The 24,581-nt window shown below is 39.2% G+C and overlaps 1 long non-coding RNA gene across 1 annotated transcript; it reads left to right on the top strand.

Moving 5' to 3' along the window:
* The first annotated feature begins 23,468 nt into the window (after positions 1-23,468).
* Positions 23,469-24,351, top strand: LOC135715344 (uncharacterized). The gene is made up of 3 exons (XR_010519044.1): positions 23,469-23,761; positions 23,818-23,981; positions 24,046-24,351. It is a non-coding gene; the product is annotated as an uncharacterized LOC135715344 (long non-coding RNA).
* The last annotated feature ends 230 nt before the right edge of the window (positions 24,352-24,581 follow it).

The following is a 24,581-nucleotide window of genomic DNA, read 5'->3' on the forward strand; positions in this document are numbered from 1 at the left end:
GAGCAGAAAGAGAACGTTGAGAGAGAACTTCAGAGAAGAGGAATGTGAGACAGTACGCGCCACGAAGTAATATGACCTAAAGCGTTTATAATGCGTTTTCCAAAACCAATTGAAGGGTTTTCATCATTACTAAATAAACTACTGGTCTATCATTAGGAAAACTGTTCATATCAATTAATCTTAGCACGAGAAAACATGTAATTGAGAATACTACTCTGAAACGCGTATTGCACCCACTTCCCTTGAGGTCTCTCACAGCCAACGCGCGGTGCGTTGTGCGCTTCAGGCTTACGTGTGACGAAATTACTGATCGAGCATTTCGACAAGAGCTCGAACTTTTACACGAATTTAGAAATTCTAGTAAAAGGCAGATCGTCCTTTGCTAAGGAAAAGAAGTCTTTGGGTGAAGGCGTGTTTCGTACCAATATTCTACATATAAGCGCGTATTTGCATGTTAAAAGTGTGATAAATGCGCTCGTTTCCGTCGAATCGTCCTGGCGTCTTCGGTGTACTTATTCATCATTATGAAGGAATAAGTGTAAAATTTATTTTACGGTTAACTTACTCGTATCTAATCGATTTTTCTATTGGTTAGTTTTTCTAGTTACACACTTAGAAATAACTAAATTAACACGTAACGAAATCCATCTTTGACATATATGATGTGACGTAACCAAACTACTCTGTACTAATGTTTGTACACGGACAGAAAATTGTTTGCATTGAACAAAACAAAACTTTAGTTGTATTTAAACAAACAATTCCGGTTGAAATTATATTGCATTTTGTTGTTTCAATAATACTTATTCATATAAATTCAAAGTAGGATTCTTTTTGTTTTAATAAGCCACTTTTCAACTGCAACTATTGTAAAAATAACTATATTCTATTATTAATCCAACAATAGTTCATTTTAATTTAGCATTTATTTGCTGTGTCCATTCCCCGGGCCATGAATGCAAAAATAACTACCAACCATTCCCTCGTTTTCACCCGGAAAAAAGTGTAAACAATAACAAAACTTGTGAACTTCGGGAAATAAGTGCAAAATTTCCGAAAATCTTGAGACTTGAGGTAAGTAAGTATGCTGCAGTTCAAGCTGCAGTTGCTAAATATAATCAATTTTCTGTTTTTTTCCTTGATTTTTTTTTCGTCGATGTTGTTTTCCGTACTGAGTACCAATGCTCCTGACGCCAGGAAGGCAGCTCCCACACCTGGACCCTACATATCGACCCATCAACTAATTAACCGGGGACCAACGGCTTTACTTCCCTTCCGAAGGATGATCAGTGAAAAAGATAACAAAACATAAAAAAATGCCATATTATTTCCGGAGTGATTTGAGATTTGGGCGTAATTGCATTTGTAAACAAATACGTCAATCACCGATTTCTCGCGAATAAAAGCTCAATCTCGAAAAGTATTAACACTATGCGGTAGAGGAATGATTCCTCTATCATTTGGTATAGTTTGTTTGTGAGATTGAGCTTTTATTCAAAAGAAATCAGTGATTGACGTGTTTGTTTTCAAAAGCAATTATACCCAAATCTCAAATCACCCCGGATTTTTGAATCAATAAACATATTTTTATTTCTACTGCGTGAATTTTCAGACTTCATAAAATAAATATGATTGAATCAACAAGAAATCTCTTTTAAAAACAAACATATTTTTATTGTTGACCCAGCTGCCAAATTTGACAGCTTACGTCAAAACCATGAAAGCTCTTGTAAATTCGAAAAGATTTTCTTTTTGATTTAACAATCCATGGGTTTTGAGGAACAAAAATACTGGATTGTTGAAACAATAATGATTTCTTTTTGCAGCCAAAACAAAATGAAATTCTTATTGATTTTACGTCAAATATTATTACGTTTAAAATATTTTTTTCTGCGTGTAGATGGAAGTGCAAATAATTCAGTTTTTTTTTTTTTATCTAGTTCGTTTATTTGGAAGGCTCAATCGCGTTAGCTTTACGGAGCCGATAATTCATTGTTCACTGTGTGTAACAAGATTCACTTAATTCTATGTCTAGTAGGAGTTGGGCCGATTACTCGCGGCTTACTCGAGGTTAGAAGGGTACATTTTCGAAGGATAGGATCAGGGGAGGAGCTTGGGGTAGGGTTTCGTTGTCTCATCAGAGCGTTGTCGCCAGTATGAACGGTAGTGCTGTTCTAGCTTCGTCCGGAGTTCGACCGGCTATGGTGGGTGACCAGTGGGCGACGATGAGACTCATCGAGACGGGGGGACAAGACAAACAAAAACTAATAAAGAGAGACAAAAGACAAAAGGAATTAAATTCTTATACTAGACATTTGAAGAAAAACATAAACGGACTGCATATAGCAGAGATCACGGGTTGCCAACACGTCTCTGATAGGAACATAGGGTTGTCTTCCTTGGGCCTCGAGGGTATTCAAAAGTCGCTCTCTGGCGGCGTCATTATCCGTACATTGCCAAACTGCGTGTTCGATGTCATCGTAACCGTTTCCACACCGACAGATGTTGCTGTCCACGAGGTTTATTCTATTGAGATGAGCATCTAGCGAGTAGTGGTTGGACATAAGTCTACTCATCACGCGAATGAAGTCACGACTTAAGCCCAAGCCTTTAAACCACGCTCTCGAAGAAACATTAGGAATAATTGAATGTAACCACCGTCCAAGATTTCCAGTGTCCCAATCGGTTTGCCAACTCGAAAGGGTACTCTGACGCACTAAATGGTAAAATTCATCGTGTGAAATTTGCCTGTCATACAATTCGCCTTCCTGCGCGCCCACCTTTGCGAGAGAGTCCGCCTTCTCATTGCCTGGGATTGAGCAAAGTGAGGGGACCCATACAAAGGTAATCATATATGATCTTTCGACCAGCACACACATCTGCTCCCTTACCTTTGAAAGGAAATAAGATGAGTGCCTACTTGGTTTCATCGACCGAATAGCTTCAATGGAACTGAGACTATCCGAGAAGATGAAGTAATGGTCTGCGGGCATGTTGGAAATCATCCCCAATGCGAAGTTGATTGCTGCCAGCTCAGCAACAAAAACGGAACAAGGTTCCTGAAGTTTGCGGAAGGCGCTAGAGTTTTCATTGAAGACACCGAAGCCAGTGGATCCATTGAGACGGGACCCGTCTGTAAAATATCTTTTCATGCAATTGATTTGTTGGTACTTTTCAGTAAAAATACGCGGAATAATAATAGGTCGAAGTTGATCGGGAATCCCATGAGTTGCTTGTTTCATGGTCAGATCATATTCAATTGAGGAACTGCGATTGGTGGAGTGAGCACGGTCTGGAGTATAACAAGGAAGACACATGTCCGACGATATGTAGTGGTGGTAGATTCTCATAAATCGAGATTGTGTGTTCAGCCCAAGAATTTCTTCAAAATTAGCAATTATAAGTGTGTTCGTCACTCCGCATTTGATTAGTATTCTGAGAGAGAGCTCCCAGAAACGGTTCTGGAGGGGTGTTACTCCTGCCAGAACCTCGAGACTCATGTTATGCGTTGAGTGCATACAGCCTAGAGCAATACGCAGACAACGATATTGAATTCGTTCCAATTTTATTAGGTGACTTTTTCTTGCCGAGAGAAAGCAGAAAGAGCCGTACTCTAGAACAGAGAGAATTGTTGTTTTATAAAGCGTTATGAGGTCTCCCGGATGAGCACCCCACCATGTGCCGCAAATTGAACGGAGAAAGTTGATCCTCTGCTGACATTTTTGCTTCAAATACGTAATATGGGCATTCCAAGTGCACTTTGAATCAAACCAGACCCCAAGGTACTTGAAAGACAATGATTGGGTAATGTTTCTGCCCAAAAGATTAAGCTGCATTTGGGCTGGGTACCGCTTTCGAGTAAACACTACCAGTTCAGTTTTCTGCGGCGAGAATTCGATCCCTAGATTCATAGCCCAAGAAGACAAGTTATCTAAGGAATTTTGCAATGGTCCTTGCAAGTCCACGGCATGTGGACCTCTTACGGAAACCACACCGTCATCTGCAAGTTGTCTTAGCGTGCATTGTTCTGCCAAACAGTTGTCGATATCTTTGACGTAAAAGTTATAAAGAAGAGGGCTGAGACATGAGCCTTGGGGCAGGCCCATGTAGCTAATTCTGGAAGTTGTCAGTTGTCCAAGGGAAAAGTTCATTTGCTTTTCTGACAACAAATTGTACAAGAAATTATTTAAAATTCCAGAAAGTCCACATCTGTGCAGATTGTCTGACAGAATTTCAATGGAAACTGAATCAAAAGCCCCCTTAATGTCCAAGAATACTGAAGCCAATTGCTCCTTGTGTGCAAAGGCCAGTTGAATATCTGTGGAAAGCAGCGCTAGACAATCGTTTGTTCCTTTGCTCTTGCGGAACCCAAACTGTGTATTTGATAGCAAGTTATTTGATTCGACCCAGTGATCGAGTCTCCGAAGGATCATTTTCTCCAACAATTTCCTAATGCACGAAAGCATAGCAATCGGACGGTATGAGTTATGGTCAGACGCTGATTTGCCAGGTTTTTTAATGGCTATTACTTTGACCTGTCTCCATTCAGGCGGTACAATGTTGTTTTCTAGCAAGGAATTGAATAAATCTAGCAAGCGTCTTTTAGCGATATCTGGGAGATTTTTCAGAAGATAGAATTTAATCATATCGCTTCCCGGTGAGGAGTTGTTCGATGAAAGAAGAGCCATAGAGAAATCCAGCATTGAGAATGGTCTATCCAGAGAGCCGCCGCTAGGAGACGCTTCTCGAAGAATATTTTGTGCTGGAACTGAGTCCGGACAGACCTTTTTAGCGAAATCGAATATCCATCGGTTGGAGTATTCTTCACTCTCATTGAAAGATGAGCGGTTACGCATGTTGCGAGCCACCCTCCACAAGGTGTTCATTGAGGTTTCTCGTGAGAGTCCCTCGACGAAATTGCGCCAATAACCGCGTTTTTTTGCTTTGATTAATTGTTTCAGCTTTGTCTCAAGCTTTGAATATTCCTCGAAGTAAGTGGAGGTTTTGTGTCTACGAAAAGCTTTGAAAGCATCAGATTTTTCTACATACAATTTTGTGCATTCTTCGTCCCAACCAGGTGTGGCTGGTCTCCTTTTAAAGGGTGCACTTGGAACTTTTCTTTTTTGTGCTTCCAGTGAGCTTTTGTAAATCAAATCGGCTAGGAATCGATATTCTTCCAATGGTGGAAGCGCATCTATTGATTCGACACCGATTGTCACCGCCGTTGCATATTTCTGCCAGTCGATGTTCCTTGTAAGATCAAATGGAACTCGAGATGGTTCTGCAGAGTGAGGGGCACACTTAATTGAAATGATGATTGGCAAATGATCGCTACCATGGGGATCATTGATAACCTTCCACTGACAATCCAATGATAGCGATCTTGAAGACAAAGATAGGTCGAGTCGGCTTTCTCGAGCCGGAGGTTTTGCTATACGTGTCGCTTCACCAGTGTTCAAAATAGTCAAATTGAAATCGTCACATAAATCGTAAAAAATAGCCGCTCTATTGTCGTCATATAGATCGCCCCACCCAGTACCATGGGAGTTCATATCACCCAGAATTAATACTGGGGATGGAAGAATCGAAACTAGATTCCAGAGTTGACTACGGCTAATGGAGGTTCTTGGTGGAACGTATACTGAAGCTATGCAAAGATCTTTGTTCTTCACATTTATTTGGCAAGCGACGATTTCGACGCCTGATAGAGCAGGAAGGGAAATTTTGTAGAAAGGGTAGCACTTTTTGATCCCTAAAAGTACTCCTCGATAAGAATCGTCTCTATCCAGGCGAATAATGTTAAAATCGTGGAAGTTGAGTTCTTTATCGGAAGAAAGCCATGTTTCACAGAGAGCAAATATATCACAATCAGAATTGTGAAGTAAAAATTTGAACGAGTCTAGTTTAGGCACTAGACTACGGCAGTTCCACTGTAGCACAGTGATCATATCTTCGACCTCGTTCGGCGAATTATCCATCGAAAGATATGATTGATGCAAGGAGGGGCCATGAAACAGTCAATTGCTTAAGATATGATTCTAATGTTGGAAGCAAGGCAGAAACTAAGCTTCTAAGAGGGTCTTGTATGTTGAACATGTTTAATATGAATTCCACAATGTCCGAAAAAGCTAGCAAACCTCGTTCGGACTTGGATTTCTTTTGAGAAGTTTGAGGAGCAGCTTTTTTATTTTTTTTATCTTTGTTGGGCAATGGCGGAAAATTCTTGCTGCATCCAGGGATTGGATCAACAGGAGCCTTCGGTTTTGTTTTTTCATCCCCATTACCCTGGGAATTTGGCAATCGTCTGGAGGTGACTTTAGTTTTCTTACGGCGCACTTTCGGGGAGGGGCATTTTCTTTTTGAGGAACCGTCCATTTTTGAAGGTGCGTGTACCACCGTAGAATCACCTTCATCGGATGAGTCAGAGTCCGATTCTTCAACTGACAAAACCGAAAATTGGTTTGCATCTTGGACGGCTGATGCAGCCTTCAACATTTGAGCGTATGTCTGCTTGGAGCGTCCAGAGATTGAACGCTGCACTTTATCGGAGTGCTGTTTGTACATCGGGCACTCCTGCAAGGGGTGAGGATTCTCGCCACAGTAAGCGCATTTTACTGATTCTTTGTGGCAAGAATCCTCTTTGTGGTTTTCACCACATTTGCCACAACGAGTTTTGTTGCCGCAATGGCTGGCCGAGTGTCCCAGCCTTTTGCAGTTGGTACAATTATATACCCTCTGTACAAACAGTCGCACCGGAAAAAAAGCACCATCAATTTTAACAAAGTTTGGGAGAACTGAACCTGCGAAAGTCACCCGGAACGAGTCTGAATGTTTATAAACTTTTTTACCGTCTAGCAAAGATGCTGAATGCAGTTGCCTTACATCCAGTATCTTCACTAGCGCGGTAGCGAATGTCGAGTTTTTAAAAGTTCCCGAGGCATGTTTCAAGTCCTCGACAGTCAGACTCGCGTCGGAGACCACGCCTTCTATCTCCACATCTCGAGAAGGGATGTAGATGTTGTACTCAACACTAAACAACTCGTGATCAGCAATTTTATTTGCCACATCATAAGTCGGTGCTTCTACACGCAGTTTGTTGAATCTTTCTTTGTGTACCAAGATTCCCGGATACTTACGCAGCAAATCTCTCGTTATGTCGAGAGTTTTCAAAGGTTTATTTTTGGGCCGAAAAAAGACAACCCATGGTCCTTTCGAAGACGGTTCATAGTATCTGGTTCGCGTAACGTAGGCATCGGAAGATGCCATAAGTGTTGCGCAAAAGCGGTGCGCAACCACTTAAGAAGGAAAAAAATTAAAACCTTCACTAATTAATTAATTTTAATTACTAGTAATTAAATTTTTTGCCCGACGTACGAACAAATCAAAAAGAAAAAAAAAATCGAAACAAAAAAAAAACAAAAAAACTTATATCTACTTGCAAAAAGTTGTCTCACTATGACCCATACTCCCCTACCAGGGGTGAGAGACAGAGTCACGCGCCACGAGGCAAAATTAAACTACAATAGGGAGGCAATGGACTTGCAAAATGTATTGTCTAATACTTATGCCGGTTGTAAACAACCTATCAGCCGTTGCAGCTAGATGGTCCGTTTGCTGCTGCTGGTGGTGATGATTGGTGTTGGTGGGTCGGCACGATGATGAAAAAATGGCTTGACGACCGGATGGATTACCGGGGTGGATTAAAGCTGGATGGCAACTCCAAGGGGCTCGGCCCATGGAATTCCACTTCCTCTGTTGCACACTGGTCACTTGGGGCACCCAATGGGGGGGTGAAAAAACCGCTCGGGCGGAAAAAACTCCGAAAAAAACTAGATGCCGCGTGACTGAGACCGGGACGTTGTTAACCGACTGAGTGTTCAACTAGGAATGGATAATTCAGTTAAACAACTGAATTATGCAAATAAACGAAAGCACATAGGCTCTGATTCATCGTTGTAATAATTAGAGTTCACCAAATTAATATTCATAAATGTTTTACGCATAACTCTTAGTGGTTTTTTTTTACTTACTTATGGGTTTACCAGCATCGCAATGTTTTTCCTTGTCACATCTTGCAGGAAATTTTCTCTTATAAAACGTGTTAATTTCGGCTCAGTTTTTCTTGGATAATAATTATTTTCTTTGGTCACCTTACAAACTACGTAGTCATTTTCATTAGCGGCATTCACGAATACGATGTAGCACAACTCTGCATCCGTAAAATATATGCAGGCTGTGAAACATATTGAACACACCCTTATGTTAGAATAAGTAACTCTTGCCAAGAACCATCCTCCAAATTAAGTAAGTTCGAATAAAAAAGAATTGAAAATTTTCAGTTTGTCGAGGATTTATTTAACAGCAAACCATTTTTTTTTTTTGCTATTCGAATTTTGTTTACTTTGGTTAAGTAACATTTCTCATTTTATCCCCTCCCCCAGATGCTGCAATAAGTATTGCCAATATAGAGAAAAATAAGCATTTGACATTACATTATCAGCTTGCTATGTGGTTGTCAATTGCGTCGAATTATTTTCCCTGAAACGTCAATAAAAGAAGCTTGACTTCCTTTCCCATTCATATGATACGTAATTTGTGCATGAATAATAAATGATTCCGTGAAATATCCGAACCGTTTAACCAATAATGATTTTTCTTTTTTATGTCTTTGCGGTTGTTACACGAGCTAATGTCTACACTTCAATTTAGAATTTTCTATGATAAATGTATAGTAATTCCCATTGAAACATTCAGTCAATTTGAGACACTCCTAATTGCAACCAATTTAACTGATTTTTTAGATTTTTCAAATTTTAGCGGAATTTCAGTAATGGTACAATTAGCATAATAATAATTTAGAAATATTTAGGATTATTTACCTTTGCAAAAATGCAAACTTACCGCAATAAGACCCTTTTTAAATTTTTAAGGACATGGCTCATGCAATCAGCTTTCTCCAGCTCTTCACCGTAAGCACAATTATTTTGAAGATCATCAAAAACCGATGAATCTCGGTCACTTATAATTGTAGAAAATTTCAGACCATTCTCATAGAGTTTGTTAATGCCTTCACAAACGATCGTTGGCTCGATAGCTCCTGCAGTGCCCTTGAAATTTTTATAGCACACGTGATTGTCTGTTTTGTCAAATTTATCGTTCATATAGCACTGTATGCAGAAAGTGTTTTTGGCATCACCGTACAGTATTTTTCCAGTTTTTTCTCCAATCATAATTGCTGCAATAATTAGGGTGATATAAATCCTACAGTATTATAAATGCTAAAAATATTTACCTGCTCCAGATCTAGATTTATACCGGTTCCTGTAAGATCGAACAGGCCATCCTCCGTCCAAAATTACTTAGGAAATTGGAACGCCCTGTCGATCAAAAGTGTGGCAGAGCTTTTTCTCCTCCTCTATCGCTCTTGATGTGCTCCTATCAGCTGCTGCTTTTATTATGGTGTACATTTCCTCTAAATCCCGGTTATATGTGTTGTGGCTTTAAAATGGCACATCCAGTTGCGCCAAAATTTCCTCAAGGTGTTTGTGAGTCTCACCGGCAACAACACTTCCCCATACAGCAGATTTTCTGATATGAAGTTCATGTGAAGGATCTACAGTTTTGCCGACGAAGATCTGCCCACACGTCTGGCAGGTTATAGTAATAGTGGATACCATTGAAATGTGCTTTTCATTGGTTACTACCAAGCTACAATCATTGCATTGCTTTGCATGTTCCGATCCCAGCCTCAATGTCCATCGCATTAGAAAATCTATTTCTACTATCCGATTTCCGGAAATTTTAAACCACAATGGTTCAACCACGTGAGCATATTGGCCATTTAGATCAATGTTCGGAACACTAATTACCAGAATAATGGGAAATAAAAAGAATAGGAAATATGTTAAAAAATTGTTTATTTAGAGCACCCATTAGAAGTGATCAGTAAACAGTTAAAGAAAGGTTTCAAGAAAATTACAGTTTTAATTCAATGACAAAATGTTGATTTCAAACGTCACATGATCGTATAATATTTTGAAACAGCCAAAGCAAAGAATTTTCCAGAGAATCTCAATAATTTTTATACTTTGATGAAAATTGCTTAATTAAAAAAAAATCCTTGGTCTTCAGTTGGTCATATACCTACATAACGTTATCGGGATATTTTGACAATGCTTCAGAATGATCTATTATTAATCTGAAGATGTTTAATTGTTCAATAATTCAAAGCATACGAAGTTATAACATACCATCAGAAGACAGCAGGTTGACCAGGAATTATTCCAAAGACCATCAGTTGGTCAAATTCCTGAACAATGTATTCTCTGAATATTTTAAAAAGAGGGGGTTTAATATTTGAGAGGGTTTAATATTATTCTAAAGATTTCAATCAATGTTCTCTAGATATTTTGACAATACTTCCGAAGGATGTCATAATTTCAAATTGTTTTGAATCAACACATGAGAATTGAATTTTAATGTGACAAATAAATATTTCAATCACAAATGGCAAAGCCGGGTGATTTCTAAAATAAATTATATTTGCGTATTTATATTCGAAAATTCTCAGATACATACACAAAATTCTATGCTCCCAATATTTTGATTTTTTTTACAGAATAACCTCAAATATTTTTGAAACATCTAATGTGAATTGAAGTTCAATTTGACTAATAAAATAGTTTAAATTGAAATTCTCAGGTTATTACTAAAATTAATTAATTTATGCAAATTATTTTAAAAAATACCCCTACACTAGCAAGTTTATTTTCCAAATATGCTGAAATTTCTAAAGAATAATCTCAAATACATTCGAAACAACTCATGATAATTGAGGTTCAATGTGACTTATAAATATTGACAATCTGAAATACAACGCTGTATGATTTCTAAAATAAATTAAATTTGCGTAACTATTTTCAACAAAACGTGGAAACCTGTAAGTCTATGTTTCAAACGTGCTGAAATCTTCACATAAGGTGAGGTTCACTTTAACTCATAAATATTTAAAATTGTAATTGCAAAGCTGGGTGGTTGCCAAAGTGAAAAAAAAATTAGTTGTTTAGTTTGTTCTCCTGAAATATTTACAGAACTATTCGATAATTTGGAACAACTCATGAGAATTGAAATTCCATTTTACTTATTATTATTTTAGTCAGCAATGGAAAAGCTGGGAGATCGCAAAAATAATTAAAATAGCATAACTTTAAAAAAAAAATACCTAGAAACCTGAAAGTCTACACACTTAGCTTTTTTCCCGAGATTGGCACTGCTGAGCAACCTCGACATTTATTTTTACTGAGATATCGGCAAAATTTCTGTTTGTTAGCTAAGATCTTTGCAAAATTCCCATGTGTTAGCTAAATATCGGCAAGTTTTTTTAATGAGATCCAGCAAAATATAATGACGACCTACTCGGTGGTGCCAATCTCGGCAAAAAAATGTGTAAGATATTTCTGAGACCCTGTCCCTCCCATGTAAGACAACGTAAGCTAATTTCTAACACTACCTTCCTCATAACTTCATACGAAATTATAGAATGAATCCTTGAACATGCTTCACTGATATGGCAAGTCTCTCAGTCGTGGTTGATCAAGTAGATCGAGCGATCTTAACGATTAGACGAGATGGACCACCAGTGGCTTTAGCCTGTCACCCATGTGAAAATAGCAAAAAAAAAAACCCTAGGACGATTTGATCATCTTGTGTAAATAAAAGTAAACTCCAAATCAGGTCATAGAGACCTATTGTCTTAGAAAAATATAAATCTTTACATAAACCAACATCCCTAATTAAATAAATACCATACCTGAACGATAACCCAAATGATAGAACTATTCCACAAATCGTTTGGATGATACCCAGAACATGACGTTAAGCAAAATAACCATACACACTTTATTAGGGATAGCAGAGTCCCGTTACTGAAGAAATTGGACATACCTTGGTTGAATTATCATCATACTACCTTACTTTATTTCACCATCCGAAGATGTCTGTCTCTGACGCTTTGGTGACGGCGTTTCTACTGGCTGTGTATCTTCACACAAAATATAAAAACTGTATCAATAAAAATAATGTGTTTTCAAATTGAAAGTTTCTCATAATTCGTAGTTTTAACTACGAATATATTCAAAATTAAAGTCAAGCTATGAGTTTAAAAGAACTTCTTTCAATTTTGGCTTGTAATTTTAAAAGTTCATTATTTGAAAGAAAAATTGTTCAACTTTCAATAATATGTGTTCATATCAACTTTTACTGGCAGCCCTGAACCCTTATTTGCATTTCCCGCCTTTGTCACTCTGACCGCTAGTGGAAATTAGAAGTGGCAGTCCGCATCGTGCTCTCTTGCCGTGCGGATCTATTTGCTTTTTGCTTAAGGAAGTGTTACTACTACCTAAAGCTACAACAAATTTAAACAGCACTTTTCAGTGCTCAACCTGTAAAAATTTTCTACCTTGTTCAACTCCTCTTATTCCTCTTCGATCCTTGTTTGGACCCTACCCGAGGTAATCCTTCTTGGATATCGATTTGGAAAATTCCTCTTCGATCCTTCAGATTCTTATAGTAATCTGCTTGGAAGTCGATTTGGATAAAAATTTACTGCCGCCATGGCGCCTAAACGCAAAAGAAAGGGGCAAACTCTTGACCCCCCTTCTGATTAAATTAATTTGAGTAATCAATTTGATTTGCTCACGGATGATGAGAATGATCCATCATCCAAGAAAAATTCTAGTAAACTTTCCCGGCTTAATGCCAAGAAGGAAAAGATTCCCCCTATTGTGATAACCACTACCAATTTCCATGCTCTTCGCATGGAACTTTTGAATTTCGTGAAAGTTAAGTTTTCACTACAAATTGGACGTCGGGGTGAATGCCGTGTATTGGCTGAAACCTTGGACGGATTTAATGTCTTCTCAAGTATCTTACTGAGAAGAAGCACAAATTTTTTATTTACGACACCAAAACTGAACGTGTGTTCAAGGTTGTCATGAAAGGACTGCCCAGTGGTGAATCCCTGGATCAGATCAAAGATGAACTGGCAAAATTACTTGGAGTTGTGCCACTCCAAGTAATCAAAATGAAAATGAAATCCCGTCCTGGCGATTCGCGCAACGGGATTTCTAATGATTTTTATTTAGTTCACTTCAAGTCTAGTGAATTAAACAACCTTAAGGCCTTAGAAAAAGCTAGCCTTATGCTCCATGTCCGAGTGAAGTGGGAACACTTCAGGAAGACTGGAGGAAATTTCCAAAACCTCACTCAGTGCCGTAAGTGCCAGGGATGGGGTCACGGAACTAAAAATTGCTACATGCCAGCTAAATGCATGAATTGTGGTGATTCCTCTCACGCAAAGGACGACTGTCCTGTGAAGGAAGATCCTAAGAAATTTAAATGTTCAAATTGTGGTGAAAACCACAAATCCAATTTTTGGGAATGTAAGACTCGCAAAGCGATCCTACAATCTCGTTCTAACCGACAGGTAGAAAACGCTCCACGTTTCCGACCAGGTACAAATTCCTCTGCTGTTAACAACGGTCAGCGAGGAACAAATTCTACATTCGTACCCGTAGGTACAAATATCACCCCTGCTTCAAATGTTTCATCTGTACCTACTCCCCTCGCTGCTAACAATGTTCAGCAAGTTAATGGAGCTACCTATGCTGCTATTGCAGCGGGTAGAAATCAAAATACTAGCCAACGTTTTTCAACATTTTGACAATTTTGACTTAGGAAGCATTACTGCTCCTAAAATGGAATTTTTACAGAATTCATTAATTGACATGATTTCTGATATGCTTAAATCTAACTCCATGTTTGATGCTATTCAAACTGGAGTAAAATTTGCTAATAATATTGTCATGACTTTAAAATTCAGTAATGGATTTTAAAGCATTAAACATTTTAAATTGGAATGCTCGATCTCTTAAAGATAATGAAGACGAGATATTTAACTTTTTGAGAGTTCATAACGTGCATATTGCCGTTATAACTGAAACGTTCCTTAAACCTGGCCATAAGGTTAAGAAGGACTCAAATTATTTAATTTATAGAAATGATCGTCTTGATGGACCCTGTGGTGACGTTGCCATCATTATTCATAGACGAATCAAACACAAAATACTTTCTTCATTTGAAACCAAAGTTTTTGAAACTTTGGGAGTTTCTGTTGAAACAAAATTTGGACAACTTACGTTTATAGCTGCCTATTTGCCATTCCAATGCGTAGGCCAGCAAAAGAATTTTCTCAAGGGTGACCTTCAGAAACTTACCCGTCATAGGTCTAAATTCTTCATTATTGGTGATTTTAATGCAAAACACCGCTCATGGAATAATGCTCAAAGCAATTTCAATGGTAATATTCTGTTTGATGATTGTTCTGCAGGTTATTACACTATTCAATATCCAAACAGCCCAACATGCTTTTCTTCTGCAAGAAATCCCTCAACTATTGATTTGATCTTAACTGATTCATGTCATCTTTGTAGCCAATTGGTTACCCATGCTGACTTCGGTTCTGATCACCTTCCAGTAACTTTTGAAATATCCCAAGAAATAATTTCTAATCCCAACAGCTCTACTTTCAATTACCATAGGGCTGATTGGGAGCAATATCGAACATTTATGGAATATAACTTCGATCCAAACATTCCTTTGCAAACCAAAGATGAAATTAATTATGCTCTTGAATCTCTGACTACTTCTATAGTTGAAGCAAGAGCTGCCTCAGTACCAAAATGCGAGGTTAAATTCGATTCAATTATAATAGACGATGATCTTCAGCTCTTGATCCGTCTTAAAAATGTCCGTAGGAGACAATTTCAAAGAACACGCGATCCTGCCATGAAAGTTATCTGGCGGGATTTGCAAAAACAAATTAAAAATCGATTATCTGCCCTGAGGAACAAAACTTTTGAAAATAATGTTTCTAAATTAGACCCGAGTTCCAAACCCTTTTGGAAACTCACAAAAATTTTGAAAAAACCTCAAAAGCCAATTCCAGCGCTTAAAGAAGGTGGTAAAATTTTGATCACAAATTTGGAAAAAGCTCAGAAACTTGCTAAGCAATTCTAGAGTTCCCATAATTTCAGTTTGGGTCTTACTAGTCCTATTGAGAATCAGGTTGCTCGGGATTTTCGGAATATTTTCTCTAGGGAAAATATTTTTGATGATTCCTGGGGGACTGATTTGGACGAAGTAAGGTCTATAACTAAAAAATTTCAAAATATGAAAGCTCCAGGTGATGATGGAATTTTCTATATCCTCATCAAAAAACTCCCAGAGAGTACCTTGTCTTTCTTGGTAAAATTATTTAACAGATGTTTCCATTTGGCATACTTTCCTGATAAATGGAAAAATGCAAAAGTTGTTCCAATTTTGAAGCCGGATAAAAATCCAGCTGAAGCTTCTAGCTACCGTCCAATAAGTTTGCTTTCTTCAATAAGTAAACATTTTGAAAAAAATAATTTTGAATAGAATGATGCTTCACATCAATACGAACTCAATTTTTGCAGATGAGCAGTTTGGATTTCGCCATGGGCATTCAACTACTCATCAACTCTTAAGAGTTACCAATTTAATTCGTTCAAACAAATCTGAAGGCCACTCAACTGGAGTTGCTCTTCTAGACATAGAAAAAGCATTCGACAGTGTTTGGCATGAAGGTTTGATTGCAAAATTGAAAATGTTTAATTTTCCACTTTATATTATGAAATTCATTCCGCATCGAACGTTCGACTGTTTCGGTCTAGTGTTGCTTGCACTCCGTTATCAGTACTAGTTTTTTTCCCTATTGAGGTTTTTTTTCAATCCGCTTTCACACTGAGTGGTGTTATAGTATACACAAGTGTAGTGAGCATCGCGGAATTGCATTTGCCGCACAACCGTTCGAGAAAGGAAGCAGTCATTTCCGGCCGAGTCCGGCAGATGAGCTGTTCATCTTTAGCCAACAAATTTCATCGCATCACGCCACTGCAACATCAAGGTCATCGAGTTCACCAGCCGGCGAGCCACCCGGTGCTTTGTTGAAAACACTCGAGGGCAACAATAGAACGATCATCACCACCATCCTCACATCAGTAGATCATCGTCATCAGCCACACTCCGTGCGCTTGTGTGGAGAGTTAAGTAACAAACGGTTATCTTCCGTTCTCCGCAACCTGATTAATCTCCATACAGCGTTGATTAACCTTTTTGTTTTTTCCTGAAAAAGTTTTCCTTTTTTTCTTTTTCACTTTGGTTTTTTTTTTTGCTATTAATTTTTACTGATTAATCTCCTTATAGTGTTGATTAACTTTTCTGACACCTTTTTGTTTTTCCTGAAAAAGTTTTCATTTTTTTTTCTTTTTTTTTTCACTTACTGTTTTTTTTTTGCAGTCTGATTAATCTCCCTATAGTGTTGATTAACTTTCCTGGCATTTTTTTTTTTTTTTGCTTTGTTGGATTAAGTATTATTTTACCGTATATTTCTGGGTTAGTTTTTTTTTTCTTATATATATTTTTTTTATTATTATTTTATTTTATTTATTTTTTTTTTGTTTTCAATACGCATATTTTTTTTTTTTTTCCTTTTGTTTATGTCGAAATCTGTTGCGGTGGTACTTAAGACCCCGCAATGGATGATACAAATGATGGCGGGGGTATTTCGCTAGCAGATATCTCCGATGATGAGTCTGTTGAATCTCCATCATTCGAAAATCTGCTTCTCACTGAAGAGAAAATGGATACCTCAGGGGACTCTACTTCGGACCCCAAAACGGGCACTGGAGCTTACCTAAAGGTGATGTCTAAACAACAGCCTCCTGCACCCCCTGCCCCCCCTTCTCCACCATCGCCCCCTCGTCCACCTGTTCCCCCTACTCCAACCGTTCCCTTAAAAATTTCTGCGACCCCCCGCCATAAAGCTTACCCAAGTGGCTCAAAAGGTCCGTGGGTTGTTTTTTTCCGGCCCAAACAAAAACCTTTGAATATTTCTCGGATTTCGAAGGATCTGACAAAACATTTTTCGGCCGTAACCGATATATTTAAGGTGACGCCAAACAAACTGCGCGTTACCGTTGATGACCTGAAACAGGCAAACCGGATTGTTGCCTATGAGCTTTTTACGATGGAATATCGAGTCTACATCCCCAGTTGCGACGTAGAAATCGAAGGAGTGGTCACCGAAGCGAGTCTAACTTGCGAAGATTTCCTTCATGCCGAATCCTTCGGTATTTTTAAAAACCGTGCCCTTCCGAAAGTGAAGATTCTGGATTGCATCCAAATGCAATCAGTGTCTCTCATTGGCACGAAAAAAACGTACTCTCTGTCAGACTCGTTCCGTGTGACCTTTTCAGGATCGGCGCTACCTGACTACGTCGTAATTGGGAAGGTTCGACTGCCTGTACGCTTGTTTGTACCGCGGGTAATGAACTGCTCAAAATGCAAGCAACTTGGTCACACCGCTGACTTCTGCTCCAACAAACCGAGCTGCGATCAATGCGGCGAGCTGCATGCAGATGGTCCTTGCCGGGCTACCCCAAAATGTGTTTACTGCAAGGATACTCTGCATGCTTTGGTTGATTGCCCGAAGTACAAACAGCAGGGAGAAAAACTTAAGCGGTCTTTGCAAGCTCGCTCCAAGAGGTCACTTGCAGAACTCTTAAAAAACACCGCTTCATCTTCCCAAACCACCCCAAAAACCAAAAACACATACTCCATTTTGCCAGATGATGATCAGGGCTCTGACTCAGAGGTTGGTGAAGGTAGTCCTTTTGTCTTTAAAGGCAACACGAGAAAGCGATTAAAAAAAAACGTCACTCAAAATCCGCGTAAGACCTCTCGTATGGACTACCAACCTACCTTGACAAATTTAAGAGGTAGCGGAAATGTACCGAAACCCCCACCACCGGGATTTAAATCTTGTAATTTTAACAAGGACTTTCCGCCACTTCCGGGATCATCTAAAACCCCAGATATCCCAGTTTTTCAGCCAGAAAAACAGCTGAATAATCAGCAAGAACATGATGCCATGTTCACGTTTTCTGAAATTGTGGAGAGCATCTTCAATATATTCAACGTCTCTGACTCAACTCGGAACATTATTAATTTAGTGCTTCCATTCGTGAAAACTCTTTTGAAGCAACTAGCTTCTAGGTGGTCCTTCCTTGCATCGATCATATCCTTTGATGGATAATTTTCCGAATGAGGTCGGGGATATGATCTCTGTTCTTCAGTGGAACTGTAGAAGTCTTATACCGAAACTTGACACATTCAAATTTTTAGTTCACAACTCACTTTGTGATGCATTTGCTCTTTGTGAAACATGGCTTTCTTCAGACACCGATCTCCCTTTCCACGATTTTAACATTATTCGCCTTGATCGAGCAGATTCGTATGGAGGGGTGCTTCTCGGGATTAATAAGCTCCATTCCTTTCATAGAATCGATCTGCCTTCCGTGACAGGCATTGAAGTTGTCGCATGTCAGGTAAATATTCGAGGTAAAAGCCTCAGTATTGCCTCAGTATATCTTCCTCCAAGAACTGCGATTTCTCGCCAAGGTCTCTCAGATATCTGCTCAGCTTTATCTGAGCCTCGGTTGATATTAGGAGATTTTAACTCCCACGGTACAGGCTGGGGGGAACTGTACGATGACAACCGCTCAACCCTGATATACGACCTTTGCGATAACTTCAATATGACAATTCTAAACACTGGGGAAGTAACACGAGTGGCCAAACCTCCAGCAAGAGAAAGTAGATTAGACCTCTCCCTCAGTTCGAGTTCACTATCGTTGGATTGCTCGTGGAAAGTAATTCAAGATCCCTACGGTAGTGACCACTTGCCAATCAAAATTTCTATTACCAATGGTTCATCTTCCACTCGCTCGGTTGACATCGCGTACGACCTCACGAAAAACATCGACTGGCAAAAATTTGCGTCCGCGGTTCTCGGTGGTACTGATTCGGTTGAGATACTCCCTCCGCTGGATGAGTACTCCTTTTTATCGCGACTTATCGTTGACTGCGCTCTTCAAGCACAGACGAAACGCGTTCCGGGTGTTTTCGTTCGCAAACGACCTCTCACTCCGTGGTGGGATAAGGATTGCACCGACGCGAACAGCGAGAAGTCCGCCGCGTTTAAACGTTTCCGCAAACACGGTAAGGTCGAGGATTTCGAGCGGTACACCGACCTCGAGAAAACTTTTAAGAGCTTGATTAAAGCCAAAAAACGCGGTTACTGGCGTCGGTTCGTCGATGGTTTGTCGAGAGAGACTTCCATGAGAACACTCTGGAATGTCGGCAGGAGAATGCGCAACGCGTCATCACCGGTCAACGAAGACAAGGAGTACTCAGACAGTTGGATATTCAGCTTCGCGCGGAAAGTTTGCCCGGATTCGGTGTCGGTTCAAACCAACGTTCGTGATAGTCCGTCGGGTAGTAACGAAATAGATTCTCCGTTTTCGATGGTGGAATTCTCACTTGCTCTCCTCTCATGTAACAACTCAGCTCCAGGAATGGATAGAATCAAGTTCAACTTGCTCAAAAATCTCCCAGACGTCGCGAAGAGACGCTTGTTGAACTTATTCAATCAATTTCTGGAGCACAACATTGTTCCGGATGATTGGAGGCAAGTAAGAGTTATCGCCATTCGAAAACCCGGTAAACCCGCGTCGGATTATAACTCGTACCGTCCCATCGCGATGCTGTCCTGTATACGGAAATTGTTGGAGAAAATGATTCTTTTTCGTCTAGACAAATGGGTCGAGTCGAATGGTTTACTTTCAGATACGCAATTTGGATTTCGGAGAGGCAAAGGAACGAGCGACTGTCTTGCGTTGCTTTCAACTGAAATTCAACTGGCCTATGCGCAAAAACAGCAAATGGGTTCAGTTTTCTTGGACATTAAGGGGGCTTTTGATTCTGTTTGTATCGATGTCCTTTCGGATAAACTCCACGATAGTGGGCTTTCACCAATTATGAACAACTATTTGAGCAACTTGTTGTCTGAGAAATATATGAGCTTTTCTCATGGAAACTCAACAACTTCACGAATTAGTTACATGGGTCTCCCCCAGGGCTCATGTTTAAGCCCCCTTCTTTATAATTTTTACGTTAAAGACATTGATGGTTGTCTTGATGAAAATTGCTCGCTAAGGCAGCTTGCAGATGACGGCGTTGTGTCCGTTATAGGGCCAAGTGCACCGGACCTGCAAGGACCATTGCAAGATACCTTAGACAATTTGTCTACTTGGGCTATGAAGCTGGGTATCGAATTCTCTCCGGAGAAAACTGAGTTGGTTGTTTTTTCTAGGAAGCATCATCCTGCACAGTTACAGCTTCAACTAAAGGGTAGAACAATCACTCAAAGTATATCTTTCAAGTATTTAGGTGTCTGGTTCGATTCCAAATGCACATGGGGAAAACATATTGCGTATCTAAAACAAAAATGCCAACAAAGAATCAATTTTCTTCGTACAATTACCGGAACTTGGTGGGGAGCACACCCGGAAGATCTTATCAGGTTGTATCGAACAACCATCTTGTCGGTTCTAGAGTACGGTAGCTTCTGCTTTCAATCCGCGGCGAAAACACATATCTTGAAGCTGCAACGAGTTCAATACCGTTGCCTCCGAATCGCGCTTGGCTGTATGCACTCGACGCATACGATGAGCCTCGAAGTACTCGCGGGTGTTCTCCCACTGACAGATCGTTTCGCTGAGCTGTCTTTCCGGTTCCTTATCCGTTGTGAAGTATTGAATCCTTTGGTAATAGAACACTTTGAGAAGCTGCTCGACCAAAATCCTCAAACAAGATTCATGAGTTTGTACTATGAGTACATGACGCTGGAGGTTGGTCCTTCTTCATTAATCTCCAATCGTGATTGCTTCCAAGCCTTCTATAGTTCCTCTGTAAATTTTGATCTGACCATGATGCAAGAAATCCATGGAATACCAGATCACCATCGGTCGATGGTTGTTCCCTCAATTTTTGCAATCAAGTACCACCATGTAAGTAACGATAAAAGATTTTTCACAGATGGGTCAACCATAAATGCTTCCACTGGATTTGGTGTATTTAATCAATTTCATAGCGCCTCCTATAAACTGCAGAAACCATGCTCCGTATACGTTGCGGAACTCGCAGCTATATTTTACGCAGTAGAGCGAATTGCCTCACTACCTTCTGACCATTATTTCATTTTTACGGATAGTCTTAGCTCATTGGAGGCTATTCGTTCAATGAGGCCGATGAAGCACTCCTCGTATTTCCTGCCTGAAATACGATCTAAACTGAGTGCTTTATCTAACTGCTCCTATACTATCACCTTAGCTTGGGTCCCATCTCATTGCTCAATTCCGGGTAATGAGAAAGCGGACTCATTGGCTAAGGTGGGCGCTATGGAAGGCGATATTTTTGAGCGACAAATCGCCTTCAACGAATTTTTCTCCATTGCTCGTCAGCAAGTCCTCATCAGTTGGCAACAAAAATGGAATGATGGTGAATTGGGAAGATGGTTACATTCTATTCTCCCACAGGTGTCGAACAAACCATGGTTCAAAGGGTTGGACATGAGCCGCGACTTTATACGCGTTATATCAAGGCTTATGTCCAATCACTGCTCGTTAGACTCGCACTTCTATCGAATTGGGCTCTCAGGCAGCAATTTATGTGCGTGTGGCAGAGGTTATCACGATATCGAGCATGTTGTTTGGTCGTGTACCTTACACCGTGTTGCCAGATCTGAGTTATCCACATCCCTCAGGGCCCGAGGAAAACAACCCGCGATACCCGTTAGAGATGTCTTGGCGACCCGAGACCTTGACTATTTGAATTTAATTTATGTGTTTTTGAAACGGATAGATTTGAGGATTTAGAAGTTAGTGTCATCTTGTGTTTTCCCAAGTTGTTAGCTACCCATCGGTGTACCCCCATGTTTGTCTTTTTCATCAGAGTGTCGCCTAGTTCGAGATCAAGAGCACATTGCTCTCCAAACCTTGTGTTCACAATCCCTACCCTGCCATCCATTTGTTACAATTTGTTACCCCTAACCTCGAGATAGCCGCGAGTAATCGGCCCCCGCTTTACTAACGTTAGTTTTAAGTAATTTTGTTATCTAAACAATGAATATCGGCTCCGCAAAGCTACAGCAAATGAGCCTGGAAAAATAAACGAATTATTAAAAAAAAAAAAAAAAATTATGAAATTAGTTCAAAATGATTTAACTGACAGAACTCTGCAGGTAAATTATCAAAATTCCAAATCTGATCGACTACCTGTTAGAGCAGGAGTTCCTCAGGGTAGCATTCTTGGGCCTATATTATATAACATTTTCACTTCGGACCTCCCTGATTTGCCTCAGGGTTGCCACAAATCTTTGTTCGCTGATGACACAGGCATTTCCGCTAAAGGAAGAAGTCTTCGTGTTATTTGCAGCAGACTTCAGAAAAGTTTAGATATTTTCTCTTCTTATTTACAAAAATGGAAGATTTCTCCCAACGCTACCAAAACTCAACTTATAATATTTCCACATAAGCCCAGAGCTTCCTTTTTGAAACCTAGTAGTAGTCACATAGTCACTATGAACGGAGTTCCAATTTCCTGGTCAAACCAAGTGAAATATCTTGGATTAGTTCTTGACCAAAAATTAACTTTTAAAGATCACATTGAGGGCATTCAAGCCAAATGTAACAAATATATAAAATGTTTGTATCCTCTTATAAACAGGAAATCCAAACTTTGCCTGACGAATAAACTTCTAATATTTAAACAAGTTTTTAGACCGGCCATGCTTTACGCTGTGCCAATATGGTCTTGTTGTTGCACTACCAGGAAAAAAGCACTTCAAAGGATTCAGAACAAAATTCTGAAGATGATTTTGAAGTTGCCTCCCTGGTACAGTACTACCGAAGTACATAGAATTTCGAATGTTGAGACTTTAGCACAAATGTCCAACAAAATAATTAATAATTTCCGGCAAAAATCGTTACAATCCTCAATTGCAACGATTAATTCCCTTTATACTTAGATAAGATTTAGTTTTAGTTTTTTTAGTTTTAAGCTATCAATTGTTATACTGACATGCAGGTTTAAAAAACCTGTTTAAAATACTGAATTGCCAAGACAGGAACAATGTAAAAACACTTAGATATATATCATAACAATTAAGGCTGATAAGTTACTGTAGTAACTGGAGCACCTAGGTTAAAAATGAAATGTAATTTATTTTGAATTTGGAACAAACAAAGAGTTAAAAAAAAAAAAAAAAAAAAATTCGCAAAATAAAATATATATACTATTTGAAATCTAGCATTGCTGCTACCATTTTCAAGGTTTGCGTGAACATTTAGAAAAAAATGTTATTGTTCCTGTAAAGGTTATTAAAATTTTATTGAGTTTTTGTTGGATCCAATAAATTTGATTGATTACATGATTTTTCTGCACAATTTCAGGCTACTTTTTCACCCTAGTTTTATCGCTTCCGTAAGTACCACTAATGGAACGTTAATCCGGATTGGTTCTGCTATCCAAGTCATATTGAGCAAACTGGAATGCTCGTTACTTATACTGACCAAGCCGGTCGTCAAGTCACAGCGTGGATGCGAAGGATCGTGGTCTACGTAGTCCGCACCAGTTGCTTTTGGTGGATGTTTGGATGAACTCACCATGACGGACATTGATTTGTCCCAAACGGTGGGACCGGTCCCCGAGTCAGTTGAGTTTCCCTGGAAGTCTGATCAGCTCTACTGGAGTAAATTTGAGACACCGAACTCGTTATTGTGTAAGCACAAATGCGATTTATGCCGAATATTTGAGCAAACTTTATCATATTTTCAGGATGAATTATGCAACGGCACATTTGTTCACTGTAATTTTGTTAGCACTTGATACATCATCTCGAATGGCATGAAGCTTGCATTACATGCACAGTTTCAACACAATCGGTCAAGGGGTGCTTCTGTCGGATATGGGCTTTGCGAATCGCTCTTCGCTGCCAGCAGGTAGATGCATCATTTCCTTCAACACGCAAGCATACATGTACAACGTGATTTTATTTGATTTTAGTCAATTTCATTCTCATATGACCAAGCCAGGAAGCTGTAGTGATCGGACCTGCTGGAGGAAGTTATCTACTTCTTGAACACCCTGCGTTTGAACAGCATAAACAACAGCAACTGTACATTTCTCAAACACTGCTGCTATCTATGTAATGGAGGAGTCCCGCAGGAAACAACAGCAGCAGGGAAATGGTCAGTTTGAGGCATCTGTCAGTATGTTGGGTTTGCAGCTTAATTTGAAAGACACATGGGTTCGTCGATATGGATACATATCATTATGTTAGGTAATGTTAACAATATTTTACATTGAAAAATAAAAACAGTTATTTAAAAGTTTTGATATTCAGTATACAATAAAAAAGATGACAAATGATATTTTGATGTTGAAAATGCTTTTATTTAAATTAAACATATTTTATATATTTAAATCAAAGCGGCACATATGTCAATATAAGTATACAAAGCTTTTATGTTGAAAGTTTAGTTTGAATAAAAAATAATACACTTTTAAATTTAACACTGTCAAGCTTTTGATTTGACAGT

The sequence above is a fragment of the Ochlerotatus camptorhynchus genome, unplaced genomic scaffold (assembly GCF_037179485.1).
Source record: "Ochlerotatus camptorhynchus isolate MF236.1 unplaced genomic scaffold, CSIRO-AGI_Acam_v1.1 ptg000862l, whole genome shotgun sequence".
Taxonomy (NCBI): Eukaryota; Metazoa; Arthropoda; class Insecta; order Diptera; family Culicidae; genus Ochlerotatus; species Ochlerotatus camptorhynchus.